Source organism: Varanus komodoensis, unplaced genomic scaffold, assembly GCF_004798865.1.
Source record: "Varanus komodoensis strain SLA01 unplaced genomic scaffold, ASM479886v1 scaffold15, whole genome shotgun sequence".
In the NCBI taxonomy this organism is placed as follows: Eukaryota; Metazoa; Chordata; class Lepidosauria; order Squamata; family Varanidae; genus Varanus; species Varanus komodoensis.
Window position 1 is genome coordinate 18,638,649 of NW_025335440.1, and position 14,328 is coordinate 18,652,976.

Consider the following 14,328-nt stretch of genomic DNA (forward strand, 5'->3'; position numbering starts at 1 on the left):
TGTTTGCTTTTAGAAATGAATCATCATATGAATCAGTACTTTACAACGCAGTCCTGTTTACGTCTCACAACATTTTTCATAATGCCTTCATTTCACTAAGAATGATGGATAAAAATGGGCAAGATAATTGCTTTAACTGAAAATTGCAATGGAGGAGGCAGGCAATTGAGATTCCTGATTTCTACAAACTGTTGTTATGGTTGTTGTTTTCCCTCCTCAAGTCTAATAATGTGATGAGTTCCAAAGCAATAATCCTAAGAATTTTCTCAAAGTATATATTTTGTGCAACAGGACATTTTAAAGTAAAGGTCCCTAGTCATAAAGCTCGATCCTTTGTGATCCTTTGAGTATTTGCTTGATCCTTTGTGAGGTGCCTTGAAAAAAAGTTTAAGAAACGGCTGCTATAAAATTAGGCCTGGTCATTTAGAAGGGTCGACAAAATTCTTTCAGTGAAAAAGAGATTTCTATGACTTTTGTCCCATTTGATAATCAGAATAGTTGCACGATACAGTTAATGGTTAATTGCTCAATCAGAGCTGGAAATCAAAACACCAAGTGTGCTCAGGAGAGTCAGGCCTGCCAAATCAAAGTCCATCTTGCATGGGACAAACACTCCATGACCCCTTGGTGTGGTGAGCTAGGACAGTCTACTTTTACAAGTGAAACTTCTTTGAAATAGTTCATAGATCAAATGTTGTGCTTGATCTCTTGTCATCACCCAACAGGGAAGTGATGGCTTTGTTCCATGATTTCTAGAGGCGTCAAATACTAACAACCTGGCCAGCAATTTTCAAAATGAATATAATATTTAAAGCATGATTTGTTTTTAATGTGGGGATCAGGGTAGGTGTATGTCTCTGTCAAGGTCTACATGGCAACTGTTCTATGGTTATGAATATTGGCAGGAGAAAACGCAGGTAGTAAGTGCCATGTCTTTTATTCCTTTTTATTAATCTCTTCTGCATACCAAGATTTATTCAGTAGAAAATGAATAGTGTGGACTTGGCGTTTGTACTTTACATGTTGATGCGTCTGCCTTTCTGCTCTCTGCTTGGTTCTGCACCATTCTTTAGCTAGTTCTTCTTGTCAGAGCCTTCAGGGTTTTTTTGTCTTTTTGCCTGTGGAGCTATTATTTGTGCCACACTTCTTGCCTTTCTGGGCAAATTCAGTGAGTGTGTCATCTCAGGACTGACAGTAGAAGAAAGCAAAGCAAAAAGAGTAGCAAGAAGAATGTTGGGAGAATCTTGGGTGGTAGGTGAAACATGAAAACAACATTGGGTTCTTCCGGCTTTGAAGCACAGCCATCAGAAATATTGGCAACATGAAATAAAAGTGCCTGTTGACAGGAACTCCAAATTACCAGTTAGAGGAAAAAACCATTCTGGCTGTGGTTTGGCTCTGGATTTTTCAGGCAGTCATTTTCCTCACAATTGCTATTTACTTGTGTTGGATTTAGGTTTTTGTTGTGGAAGAGCTTGCTTTGCAAGGCGGTCTCACATTTGCAGCAGTCAAATAACAGTATTGTAGTCTATTGTAGTGGAATCTAATACCATGGGTAACCCATGCACTGTAAAATGTTACAGCCATAGTGGTGTTAGGGAGCGGCCCTCTAGGTTTGGCGCCCCAAATCTTCCACCTGAAGCTCTGAATCTCTGAGACCATCTGCCCCAGCACCCCACTGTCCATTGGTGCTTGCTGAGATAAAAGTGCAGGAGCCATGATGAACTCTATCGCATCTGATCCCACCTGGATTAGCTGGCTTTTTGCCCACTTGAGCTTCTCCTGCAGTCATAGACAAAATTTTCTTCCTGTGGCGTTTTGTGCCCCCCTCTCCCCTGTCTAGACTTCTCTTTTTACACAGAGGTGTCTTTAGGAGATGTGGTCCCTTCATCTCCCCCCTCCCCCCTCCCCCCCTCTCTCACATACACACACGGGGGGGGATTTTATAGCATATTTAAATTAGCATGTGAAAAACCATATTGTGCTTTCTCTGCCCTGTGGTCTCGAGTCCCAGGTCTTTTCAGTACTACGTTTGGTTGGACAGTTCCTGACCTGCTAAGCAAACCTGTTTGTGGCCTCTCCCATCCCCATTTTCAGTGGCTAAGCTTCTCAAGTTCAGTCAGTCAAATGCAGAGGATTTCATGATGCACTTCACATTTTTAAAGAAATAACAAGCCTCACTACAACCAGGGCCGAATAATTCTTTATCATTTATGATCTTTTAACAAGAATGACTTAATAAACAGTGAATGGTTTTATCTTCTGCAGCAGGGCAGAAGTACAAACATTCCTGAAGATAAAGCACTAATTCATGCTCTCTGGGACACTGGAACAGCTGGTTGCAAGAGGCAATCCTTCTTGCCTTGAAACTTGTGTGATCACAGTCAGTCAGTCAGTCACAGGCCTTTCTTCTGTATGACAAACTTCCTCAAGTCAGAGCAACGTCGAACTGTGCAAAGACACGATTCCACCCTTCCCCAACCTAGTGCCATCCAGATGTTCTAGAGTACAGCTGACAACAGCCCTGCCAGCGTGGGAGTCCAAAACGTCTATCCATGATGAGGCAGGGGCGGCTGTAAGGAGTTCTCACTTTGTACCTTGGCTGCTTGCTTGTTTCTCATTCTGCACAGTGCTGCCTGCCTGTTCTTCATCAGCTCAAGTGCTGTAGGTACTTGCTGCCTCTTCAACTATAAGCAGCTAGTTATTGCCAGCACTTGGATCTGTGTCCCTGAAGTTGTCCCTCCTGAATAGGAGACAGGCTCAGAAGTGCTGGACCTCTAGCCTAGATGAAAGGAATGTGATAATATGTTCCTCATGGCCTGGCATGAGAAAATATTTCATATTTCCACCCTTAAATTGCTATTGCAGTATAATAAGCTATTCTCTTGATGGATGTGTTCTGTACCGTCCCATCTGGGATTCCATTGGCCACCAAAATATTCCAGAAAAGTGTAGCCAGCAACTTCCTGCTTTCACAGCAAGTTGGCTGCATGGACTTCCCATATGGCGGTTCAGAATCTCTGTTTTATACACTCCCATCCAAAATGGAGCAGATGCACCTTCTGCTAAAGCATGGTGATTATTTTGATATGAAAGAGATTGACTGTGATATGAAAACTGGTAATTTGTCATTACATTTTCTGTTTGTGAGGATAATTATCTTAATCTTGTTACAGTGCATAGAAATAAATTGTTAATTATGATATCATCAGCCAATTAACCTTTGTCCTTCTTCTCAAAAGTCAGTAGAGCTAGGCTGGTATTGTGCATTTTGAAGGTCCCCCTTGACACTGTTTGTTTCTGTTAACCCAAATCTGTGGTGATCTCTGCTGGTTTCACCTGTGGGGAGTGAGTACTTTTTGCCCACTGTGTTTGGTTTCCTTGGTAGAGTCTTAGTGAACCCCTGGGGGGGACACAAGAAATACAAGGGAAAAGCACATTTAATTTGGCTTGTTGCCTTGGGAATCTGTTTCCCTGAAGGGTCTTGTGTGTGTCTGTGTGCGCAGGTGTTTCCTTTCTGAACTTGTCTTTCTGCTGCTTGCTCATTGGGGTTTACTTGGGGTCTCTGGAATTATAAAATCTAGGTCAGATTATGATTAGGGAGGGCTTTCTTGTGTTGGTGTCCCTGGGGGAAGTGCAGACTGTCTTTCCTATTTGTACATTGTCTGTCTTTTTCCTAATGTACTATGCTGATCTCTTTGTTCTGATGGAGCTGGAGCTTGTAGACTGTTGACACTATGCCACTCTTAGTTTTTCTGGTACTAGAGAAGGGAAAATTGTTCTAGGAGCCTCCTTCACATATTACTTGTGGGAAGAGGCATCACATATACAGAGGGATGTGGAGCTGTTCTTTTGTCCCTTTCCACAATCCGTAAATGTTAGAGGAGGGCATATGAGAGAGAACCCATGTGTTTAGGCCTTTACGTGATGTGGAGCCCTTAATGTCAGGGGTTCCACCTCATATGGAAAGCCTGTCTATTTAGGCATTCCTCTGAAGATGGCCACATCTAAAGTATGAATGTCTGACCAAGGCCAGAGGAAGCCACAGGACCACAGAAGTGGGCCTGGCAGCACAGTTTCATACAACCTTTCTGTCCATGGTGTCTGCCATTCACTCTTGGAGGGGACTAGAGAGTTTAAGTTAGTGAGAGTTGAAGTGACAACTGTCCAGCATCGATTTAAGGAGTGCTATTGTGGTGTACCCACCTGAGGCTGCCTTCAAACCTGGGAGCAGCCTTGGAAAAGGGTGGAGCAAGTCTGGACACCGAGGGCAGTGATACCTCTCCTACACCACTGATAATTTTCAGGGGAAAAGCATTGTTGCTCTCTTGCACTGAATATCTCTCCTCATCTTTCTTCACTTGCTGGGAGCAAGGAACCCTTTTTCTAAAGCTCTAAGTCACAGGTAGGCAAAGTGGTGTTCCTCAGCTCTTTTGGACTCCATTGCTGACAAACCCTGGCCAGCATGGCAATGGTCAGGATTTTGGAGAGTTGCAGTCCAAAGTAGTTGTGGTGGGGGGGGTGGGGGTCCCATTGCCTGTGAGTTTGCCTTGGGCTATCACCTGTTCCTGTGCAGCTGAATATAGATGGCTGGTGCCTCCTGAGTGAGAAGTAGATGCCACAAGTCTTCTCTGCTTAACTACACAGCTATTTGTTAGGTTCATTTTGTTAATACATTCTGAATATGAAAGGTTTTATATATTTAAATATTGTACTTTAATGAAGTATATTTTATGAAGCTAACCTCTCTTGGAGCCATGAGGGACACGGTTGCTTTTAAAGCACAGGAGCCCTACAAGACTGTGTCTAGTCCAGTATCCTAAGAATATAAGAAGAGTGCACAGGACCAAACTAAAAGCGTGCCCAATCTAACAAAGGTGTCAACAGTGGCCACCTAGATACGGGCCCAGCTTTCTCTCAGCACAGCAGTCCCAGCCAGAGAGTTCAGGTTCAGAATGTGAGATAAATGGGGTAGAAGAGGAGGAGCGGTTGGCAAATAACTCTGAAAAGTCAAGGTTAACAAGCAAGGATAGCCAGGCAAAGACTGAGAACCAAATTCTCTGGCCTTGAGGAAGACACTGTAGAATAAGGGGAGAGGCGAGTGAATTCCTAAGCCTAGCGAGGTAGCACTGGGAAGCAAAGGAGGAGGGTCATTTATGCAATGTCATAATTACTATTGATTGATTGGCCAGTTCTTCATTAACTTGTATATTCTCATTTTGACGTCCTAATTTTGGGCAAGAGATATGTCTTTAAGATGCAGCATTCAATGAAAGTCAAGACAGTTGTTTCATTAGTGTTATAGGGAAAACTGGGGTAAGGAGTTTCTCAATAGGGGAAAAAAAGCAATGGATGATAAGATCCTTTCCCATTTCTACCAACCTTCCCCTGCAATGTACAGCAGCACAGTTGAACGTGTGCCAGGAGGCGATGCTGAACATGTGAATTCAGCATCACTTGGGAGCCTTTGTAATTCTTGTGGCAGCTGAGCGGAAGGGAAGTGGAACATTTCAAACAACAGAAAGGTTGGAAGCACTGATTGCAAGACAGTCTTGGGCCTAAATTGCTTAGCTCCAAGAACCTATATTTTAAATCTTAAGTGGGTCACCAATTTATTGACTAAGTCGGGGTTTCCAAAGGTTTTGGGAAAGGTATCCATTTATCTCCTTCGAAGATCTTCTAGCAAATACTGTATATGTGATGGTTGGGACTTGGATAAATACTTCTCCAAGTGTATCATATCATTTACAGTTGAATTGTTGTGTCCAGATGGGGAGAGGTTTGTTGCTGATGAAGCTGACAGTCTCATTTTCTGTGTTGATTGGGAGTATTGTGTACGCTGCTTATTATTTTGTATGACTTTTATTACGATAAAGAAAGATGAAGCCTTTTGTTTCTCAATAATAGGAGACTGGCCACATTAAAGGAGGAGGGTGATTGCCTTAGTTTCATATCCATTTGGGGGCCAGTTTTGAATAGTTTCAGATTACATTTTTAATAAAGATGCAGTCTAAAATAACTTAGAGACACACACAGAATACACAATCTTTCCCAGAAAGCTACTGTGTTTACGATTTCTTTTGTTTTTGTTTTTAAACAAGGGTCACTAGCTGTTTCTGAATAGTTTATTGGGAATAATAATTGCTGGAGCAAAAGCAATAATCCCCAGGGAATTGTTTTATCTAACACATTATCTCTTTTTTGCATAATTTGAAATTTTTTCAATATTCAGAATTAATCACTTGAGTGTTGGTGAGCAGCCTTTCTTGTGGCTAATTCAGAAGCAGTTTATAGAATATCAGAAAAATATTTAATATCATAGAATAGTAGAGCTGGAAGGGGCCATGAAAGGTCCACACCCTGCTGTTGCAGGACACCAAGTTATACCATCCCACTCAGATGGCTGTCCAGTTTCTTTTTGTATGTCTCTAGTGTGGGAGAGCCCACCACCTCTCCAGGCAGCTGGTTCCACTGTTGTATTGCTGACAGTGAGGAAGCGCTTCCTGAAGTTCAGCCTGAATCCAGGTTGTTGTAATTTGACTTGATTATTCTGTGACCTACACTCTGGCATCAGCAAGAAGAGATCTTGACCTTCCTCTTTCTGACAGCCTTTGAGGTACTTATACAATGATAACATGTCCCCATTAAGTCTTCTCTTCTCAAGGCTGATCATGCCCAGTGCTCTCAGTCTCTCCTCATAGGGCAGTGTTTCCAAACCCTGGAGCATTTTTGTTGCCCTCCTCTGGATGGTATTTAGATATGCCAAGTCAAGCTGTTATGTCAAATATATTTAAATAGGTCAAGTCAAGCTGTTCCACAGATATAGGCATGTGTACTTGTACTGGGCCCTTGTAGTTAAGTTATATGTGTTGGCATTAACAATGGTTTTAAGAACATAATAGTACATTCCTGCAAGTGCTATTATTTTCTAGCATTTATTTTAAAATTCTTTAAAATTGCATTCACTGGGGCTTAATTCCAGCGAGGTGGGTATAAGTATTGAAGACTTAAATTAGCATTGCAATCTTTGTGAGGCATTCCCCTGTTAAAGAATAAGGAGTAGCAGAGTAAGGCAGGACACTGGTACCTTGGCAGTTCTGTAAAAGTAAAAGTAAATTTCAGCAAGTGCAGCCACTCCTACATTTGAATGACACTTGCTGAAATGTCAGTCAAATTTCCGTTGATTATAATTTTTATCACTATAGAATCACTAATGTCCTTTATATTTTGGAAAGTACCTTGTGTGTGTGTTAGCTGATTCTTCCATTTTGCCATCACAGTAAAACTCACAAGTATTTGTTTATTCATTGGATTTATATTCCAGCCTTCCACCAAAAATGGTGCTCCAACTAGCTTTCAATAGGATACAGATTTTTAAAAAGCATAAATCTTAAAATATAACAAACATAGAAACATTAAAGCACAACTGAGTTAGAAGCATTGCTGAACCAATTATTCCCCCATCCCCTCACCCTGCTTTAGCAAAAAGAGCATAAGGTTCTCTCCCAGACTGTTTAATCTGGAAGTCGAGAACGGTACTGCTGGATAAGGCCATGGGTCCGTCCAGGCCAGCATCCTGCCCGATCAAGGGATGAACGAGCAGCCACTAGGCAGCATGCTCAAAGCACCCAAGGCTGCATTCTTCTCCTGCCATTTGAGCTCGGCACCTCCTGTTCTGAGGCACACAGCCCTTCATCATGTAGGGTCCATTGCTCAGCATGGATCCTCCGACTACCCCCCACATCTTCAGTTTCTTTATCTAATGCTTTAAAAATTGCTGTGTGAAGGTGAAGCCTGCAGTTATTTATCTATTCGATTTACATCCAGCCTTTTTTCTTGCAAAGAACTCAAGCGCTCTTACATCATTATCCCCTCCGGTTCTCATCTTATCCCCTGTGAGGTAGGTTGGGCTGAGAGGTTGCAACTGGCCCCAAGTCCCCTAGTCAAGTGGGGACCAGAACCCAGATCACCTGAGTCCCAGTCCTGCGCTCTTAAGCGCTACACCGCAACGGCTCTCACAGTTCTCTCCCCCTGTTTCGGTACTTGATTAGATGGGGATGTGATGGTTATTAGGATTGCAACTTGGGGAGCGAAAACTTACTCCTCCCCTGCCCAGATATAGTTCCTATATAGCTGTATATGAGGAATGGTTAGGAAGGGGTAAATTTCCCCTCCCTCTGAAGCAGTTTTTTCTTAATTCCGCTCTCCTCCCCTACATGTCCATCTCTCAATGATCCTGTTTTTGACTTCATGGCTTACTCTGCAGGCACCCTTCCTCCATCTTGCTACTGGGCTCTGCCCTTTTCAGCTTCTTCCTGGATTTTCGTCCTAACCCGTGTCCTGCTGTGCAAACCTCCTTCTATTTATGCTGCGTATAATTTTATCACTATTGTCCCTGCCTTTTCCAGAGCTGTAGCGGACACAGTAAAAAGTTTTGGCCACAGAAGGATGCTTAGGGACAACCTATCCCAGCTCAGAACAGTGCAGTGCAACCCTAATCCATCTCCTGTTGGCCGTCTAGAGAACTTTATGGCTGGAAAAGGCATTTCTGGAGCTCCTGCAGGAGTTTGTGTGGGAGTTCTATAACTCTGGTAGTATTGTGGAAGTTTGTTTGATACAGGTCTGCTCAACAAGGGTAGAGAAGACTTGCTGGCCCTGCTCTGGGAATCCCCTCGAGTGGCTCTCTTGCTTCCGCAAATGCCATGGCAGGAGAACAACTGATGTAGTTCCCCGAAGTGCTCTTCAGAGGCTGCAACTATGGGTCCTCCTGGTGGGACGGGGTAAAGCAGAGCGGACTGGCACACTGTGCTTCTACTCTGGTGCCTGATGCAGTTTCCTTGTTTGTTTATGGTTGACCAGTGACATGAGGACAGCAGACAAAGGATGGGAGGTGCAATAAAGAAAGACCACATGTCTCTAATGTGCATGCTGCACTAGCACATAAACAGTGGCTCAGGACTAATATTCAGACTAAAGTAGACTCGCATCTACCATGAAATCTCATGAAAGCCTCTTTTTGCCCAGAGTCTCTGATATTTAGCAACTACTGTTAGATTTGTACTAAAGTGCAATCTTTGCCAGATGTGACATTAACTTGGCTAATAAGAATAATGAGCCTTAGTGTATATGTGCAAATAAGATTAATTAATGTTTACCCTAACATGTGGCAGATATTAAAATATTTAGCCTGGGAAGAGCTGAAGGGAAGAGAATGGGACTTTAAAAAAAAAATCAAAGATAAGTTCTACATGGTTTTATTATTTTGCAGCAGGCACTCATGGAAGCACCAATAAAATCAAAGCTATGATCACAGTTTTCCTACAAGGTGCTTTAGAACAGGATGTTTTGATCAAATAAAGCAAATGCCGAGATGGAATCAATGGGGAAGCTGCATCACAACAGTGGCCCAGTGCTCAAGTTTGGATGAGTTCCTTTTTCCTTTCATGTATTTTTCTGTAATGGAGACCTACTAGCGGAACTCAGCGGCATTCAGTTGTTCTGTCTAGAAGGAGGTGAAACTGAAAGGCATGGATTTGGCAGAGTGCTTTGTTCCGCTGTGTTATACAGCAGCCATATATCTAGGCAATGCATTTGTGGATGCTAAAGTTAAGGGTATTACCCAGCTGACCACCTTCATTTTTAATATGCATGTACTAAAAGCAGTCATTTAAAATGTGCTGCATGATTAGGCAGGAACTTGTTTTAATTCATTTTTCCCACCAGTTAATTGCCTAACCATCAAAGCCTAAAATAAAACACAGGCATTGTTTTTATGTAACAGTAAGCTGTTGTGTGGCATTATGGGGACAGTTGCAACAAGATTTTGGCTTGTGCCTTCCTTTTCTCCAGTACAGTTTGTGATGATATCCAAAAAACAGACAAGACTAACTGTGGTTGGTTGGTTTGTTTGTTGAAATAAGTCAACTTCAGACCATAGTTAGAATCAGCCACAGTTTAGGGTTTGGACATACGGTGAAATGTCCTCAGTTTAAAATGAGAGCAAGAGTTTCTGTTCTGCCAGCCACAGCAGAGGAGAGGAGGGGAAGGAGGAACATGCCTGAAGCTCACTGCAACTTATTGCATTACATGGAAACAGTGACTGGGTTCAGACAAAATGATAACCCACACTCAGAGTTTATGAATTGTCACTGAACTGTGGGTTGTTGGAATGTAGATTATCGTGTTTGAAAACAGCCAAAATAACAGGTGAACAACCATAGTGCACAGTCCAGCAACAAACTGCAGGTTCTGTTCACAAGTTGTTCAGTCTTAAACATGGTTTCTCAGCACAGCTTTGTTCAGACACCATGCAACCCACATTTTAACAACAACCCTGACACAATGTTTGTCCTGTTGCCTGAACTCACTTTCAGTGGCTGTACTCCTGCAAGTATATAAGAATACATATTGTGATTGCATGTATACTGATACCTAAAGAGAGAGATTGTGCCCCCCCAATTTAATCACTGTTAAATGGTTACTGTTTTAGCATAGGCTCCTTCTATATGCCAGTCCTGAACACAGGACCAAGTTGATTTACATAATAAGGTTAAGTGTGGTATGGTCTGAGCAAAGGAATTAAGATATTATTTTACTTCCAAGATGCCAGGATTCCAGGATGCCTGTATTTTGGAAGCACTACAACTACAGCCATCGAGCACATAAAGGATTATAACTTTTATTTGAACCTATCTATTGTTTAATTAGTTTCAACTAGAACAATATTTAGATTAAACAGTTTCAGTATATATCTGAACTATACCGTAGAACTTGTAGGGTTATCACTTAAAATTTAAGAAACAAAAGCTTCAACTTACTGTTAAAAGAAAAGACTGAATTTTACAAGCCCTGCTAACACATTGGGCCATAATCACCTCTGCACACAGGTGCAATGATGAGGAAAACTTCACCTATTAATTTTCTTCCCAAAGACCAGACTGAATATGACAGTTCCAGCACAAGTCTAGCTGTGAGCATGGCCTGAGGGAAAGTTAGGTGAAAGAATATGACCAGCATGTAAAGTCCACTCCAGCTAGTGGGGGGTAAGGTAGAACTCTTTTGCTGTCAAGTATATCATTTTGAATTTCAGAGAGTTCCAAATCCGTACAATCTGTTGTTGTTGTTGCCATGTGCCATCAAGTTGTCTCCAACTTACTGTGACCCTGTGAATGAACGGCTTCCAAAGTCTCCTGTCCGTGACAGCCCCACTCAGCTCTTCTAAGTTCAAGGTTGTGACTTCCTTTATGGAGTTGACTCATCTCATATTTGGTCTTCCATTTCTTCTTGTGCCTTTGACTTTCCCTAGTATGGCTGTCCAAGTTCCTGGCAAGCAGACCCAGCATTCATGTGGCACTCGCCAGGAATGCAGCCTCATCTGAATGCTGTGCAAGCAGCATCTCACTTCTGCCCTTGTTTGTGGTACTGCATATAAAGTGGAGAAAGATTGCCGGTTGTGCAGCCTTGATTCTACAAGCATTTGCAGGCTCCTTGGCTTGGTTCAGTTTTCCAGACAGGACCAAGCATGAGAGGAAGACTGCATATGCTAGAGGGACATATCCTATTCCGGGATAACTTACCTCCTGCTTTCTGTCCTCTGAGAACAAAGCTAAATTGACACTGTTTCTGGTCCAAATTCTTCTGAACTACTTCTGTTCAGATTTGGGGTATAAACAAGAAGACTCACTAGTGTAGCAGAACTAGGGCACAACATATCTTACTCTAACCCTCTTTCTTTCTGTCCACAGCAAATAGTACAAAGATGCACAATTTTCTGATTATCATTTTAAAACATACCACATCTTTGCTTTTGTGTGTGCTCCAAATTTCACATTTCCGATGGCCTAAAATTTTTGGTGCCTCACTTCCCATTTGTACAGTTAGACAAATGAATGCATACTAGATTCCACTAGCAGTTAGTATTTCTTGCATTTCTTGTCTTTGAGCTCCTTGTTTTGAAGAAGTGCACAAATGTTTCTTTGGTAATCAGGTTAAATTGCCCTAAGTTTAGCTTCTGTGTGACTCGACCTTGAGGCTCCTGATTGGAGGAAGAACTGAAATATTGGTCAGCTCTCAGACTTTTCTAGGAATCAATGAGTATGAACGTTCACATGTATCAAATTTCAGGGCTCCAACCTATTGGGAAGTACAGCAGCCATTTCAATGCAGCCATGAATCGCTGAGGCCCAAGTATCTTCATGCATGTACTATTTTGTTATGCAGCACCATCCCTTTACCCTGAATGTTACCGATTTGTAAAGATACATTAATGGTCACTGCCACCACAACTTTACAATCAACATATCAACAGCTGGAAATGCTACCTGGTGAAAGGAGAGGTGAGGCTAATAAAACGGAGAGGATTATGACAGCCAAGGCTAACAAGCAGTGAATGCTAAAATATTTTGAAGTTATCAGGTGGGCTGGATTGGGGTGGTAGAAGCAGAAGTCTGCCCCTGTTCTCCCCACCCCACCCCACCCCACCCCTCCCCTGGGGGCTCATGTCACTGAGGCTAGATTTGAATTTGAGGCAAAGAAGTCACCTATGCAGTTTATCACCCATCGAATTTTTATTGCAAATTACATACTTGAGCAGCTTCATTCATCCATCTGAAGTCATTTCAGGTGACCTTTTCTTCAGTACAGCAGCTCTGAACAGAGTATTGTGGAGCTGCTAATTGTTTTGGACATGGTATGCAAGAACTCTTGAGGGAGTTCAGTCTTGTTGTTCAGGCATTGCAGTACATAAATTGACTTTGGTGTTTTTATTTCTTGTGGTGTCAAGGTATACGAAGCAATAAATTCCTTCCACAGATCAACTAATCATGAAAATAATGTTGAGGTACTTTGATTGACATGCTGAAGTTGTTAATTTGGAGCATATGAAGATCAAATGGAAGTTATTGCAATTAGTCAGTGATTGTGTTACATTTTTTATTTTCGGTTTTTAAATGCCACATTTTACATATCTTTCTCCTGCACTTTCAAGCTATGATTTGGGCTCTTGGTATTTAGGTTCAGCTTATCTGGTACCTTAAATATTGGGGAACAGGGCTTAACCACGTCAGTTTTTCATCCTTTAAAAAATAAGCATCTCTCTCCTCTCCCCCTCTCCCCATTTTATGTGATTCAGCCCCAGTTCTTTAGAGTGCTTAGAGGAAAATGCTGACAGTTGTGTATACCTATTGAGCACATTGTTCGGATCTTTAAGAAACAACTACCTTATAGATCATCTGTCTGGAGTCTAGACCAGTGTTGCCTGTTCAGTGGCAGGACTTCTCTGGGGTCTAAAGCAAAAGTCTTTCCCAGCTCCGCCTCCTGAGATATTTTTCAGGCTGGAGTTATGAAGGACTGAACTGGAAACTTTACAGTTATAACCTCTTTGCTCTGCAAATGAGTTTTGTCCCCAGAATTCATCTTCATCAGTTTCATTTCTATAGCACCCAATAGCCAAAGTTCCCTGTACTTTATTACTGTAATGCAAACTTACCCAGCTTGGTTCCCTGCACATATTTTGCACTTCATTCCATTTAACTCCAGCCAGCAGGGTCAGTGGTCAGGAATCCTGGGAGTTTTAGGAGAACATCTGGAGAACTCTAGGCTGGTGAAGATGGCTGCAATGTGACATTAGCGTCACTTCCACTGTTGCCTGTGATTTTCCTTTTATAATTAGAAATACTAAGCGCCCTGTCTAGACAGCCATAGGGTAGGCCAGGGTCCCAGAAATGAGATCTGAGGTCAGAATTGGGACGTGGAACATGGAACGCTCTTCCTCTGCTCTCACAGTCAGAGCAGGTTCTTTTTACAGTGCAAGTTCTGGATATGATTTCAAGGCTCATGTATATTTGGGGTGTTCCATGGGGCAGGGAGGGGAGGAGTGAAAGTCCCAGCAGCACCTGAGCTGCTGCTCCTTGAAAGCAGAGGCAAGAGACACAGGGAGCCAAAATCAGCCATCTATGGCTTTTGTGAGGTGGGTAAGAGGGTTGCAGGAAGCCACTTTTGATGACACCCTCCATATTTGAAATTTCTAATAATAAAGTATTGGATTACCTTTTTTAAGTTTTCAGAATAATATTGTATTAAAAAGAAAAACAAAATCTAACCCTCTTTGGGCCACTGTAGTTGCCCAGCTTGTCATTCCTAGGCATGTATGCATGCAGTTTTCTCTGTTTCCTATCCATGGTTAAGAGATTGGAAGCATGCCTATGTATTCCTTTTCCTTGTTCTCTTCGTAGCATTAACCATGATGCAGCATTACATTTGTACCAACAGTCAGGGCCTTTCATGGGTTTTTTTAGAGCCACTGGGTAAGAGAGACTCAAACAGGCATGT

General features: G+C 42.2%; 1 protein-coding gene across 5 annotated transcripts in view; it reads left to right on the forward strand.

Annotated features, from left to right (window-relative positions):
- The window catches only part of PARD3 (par-3 family cell polarity regulator), a 592,893-nt gene that overhangs the window by 351,751 nt on the left and 226,814 nt on the right, over positions 1–14,328 (forward strand). The window lies entirely within an intron of this gene.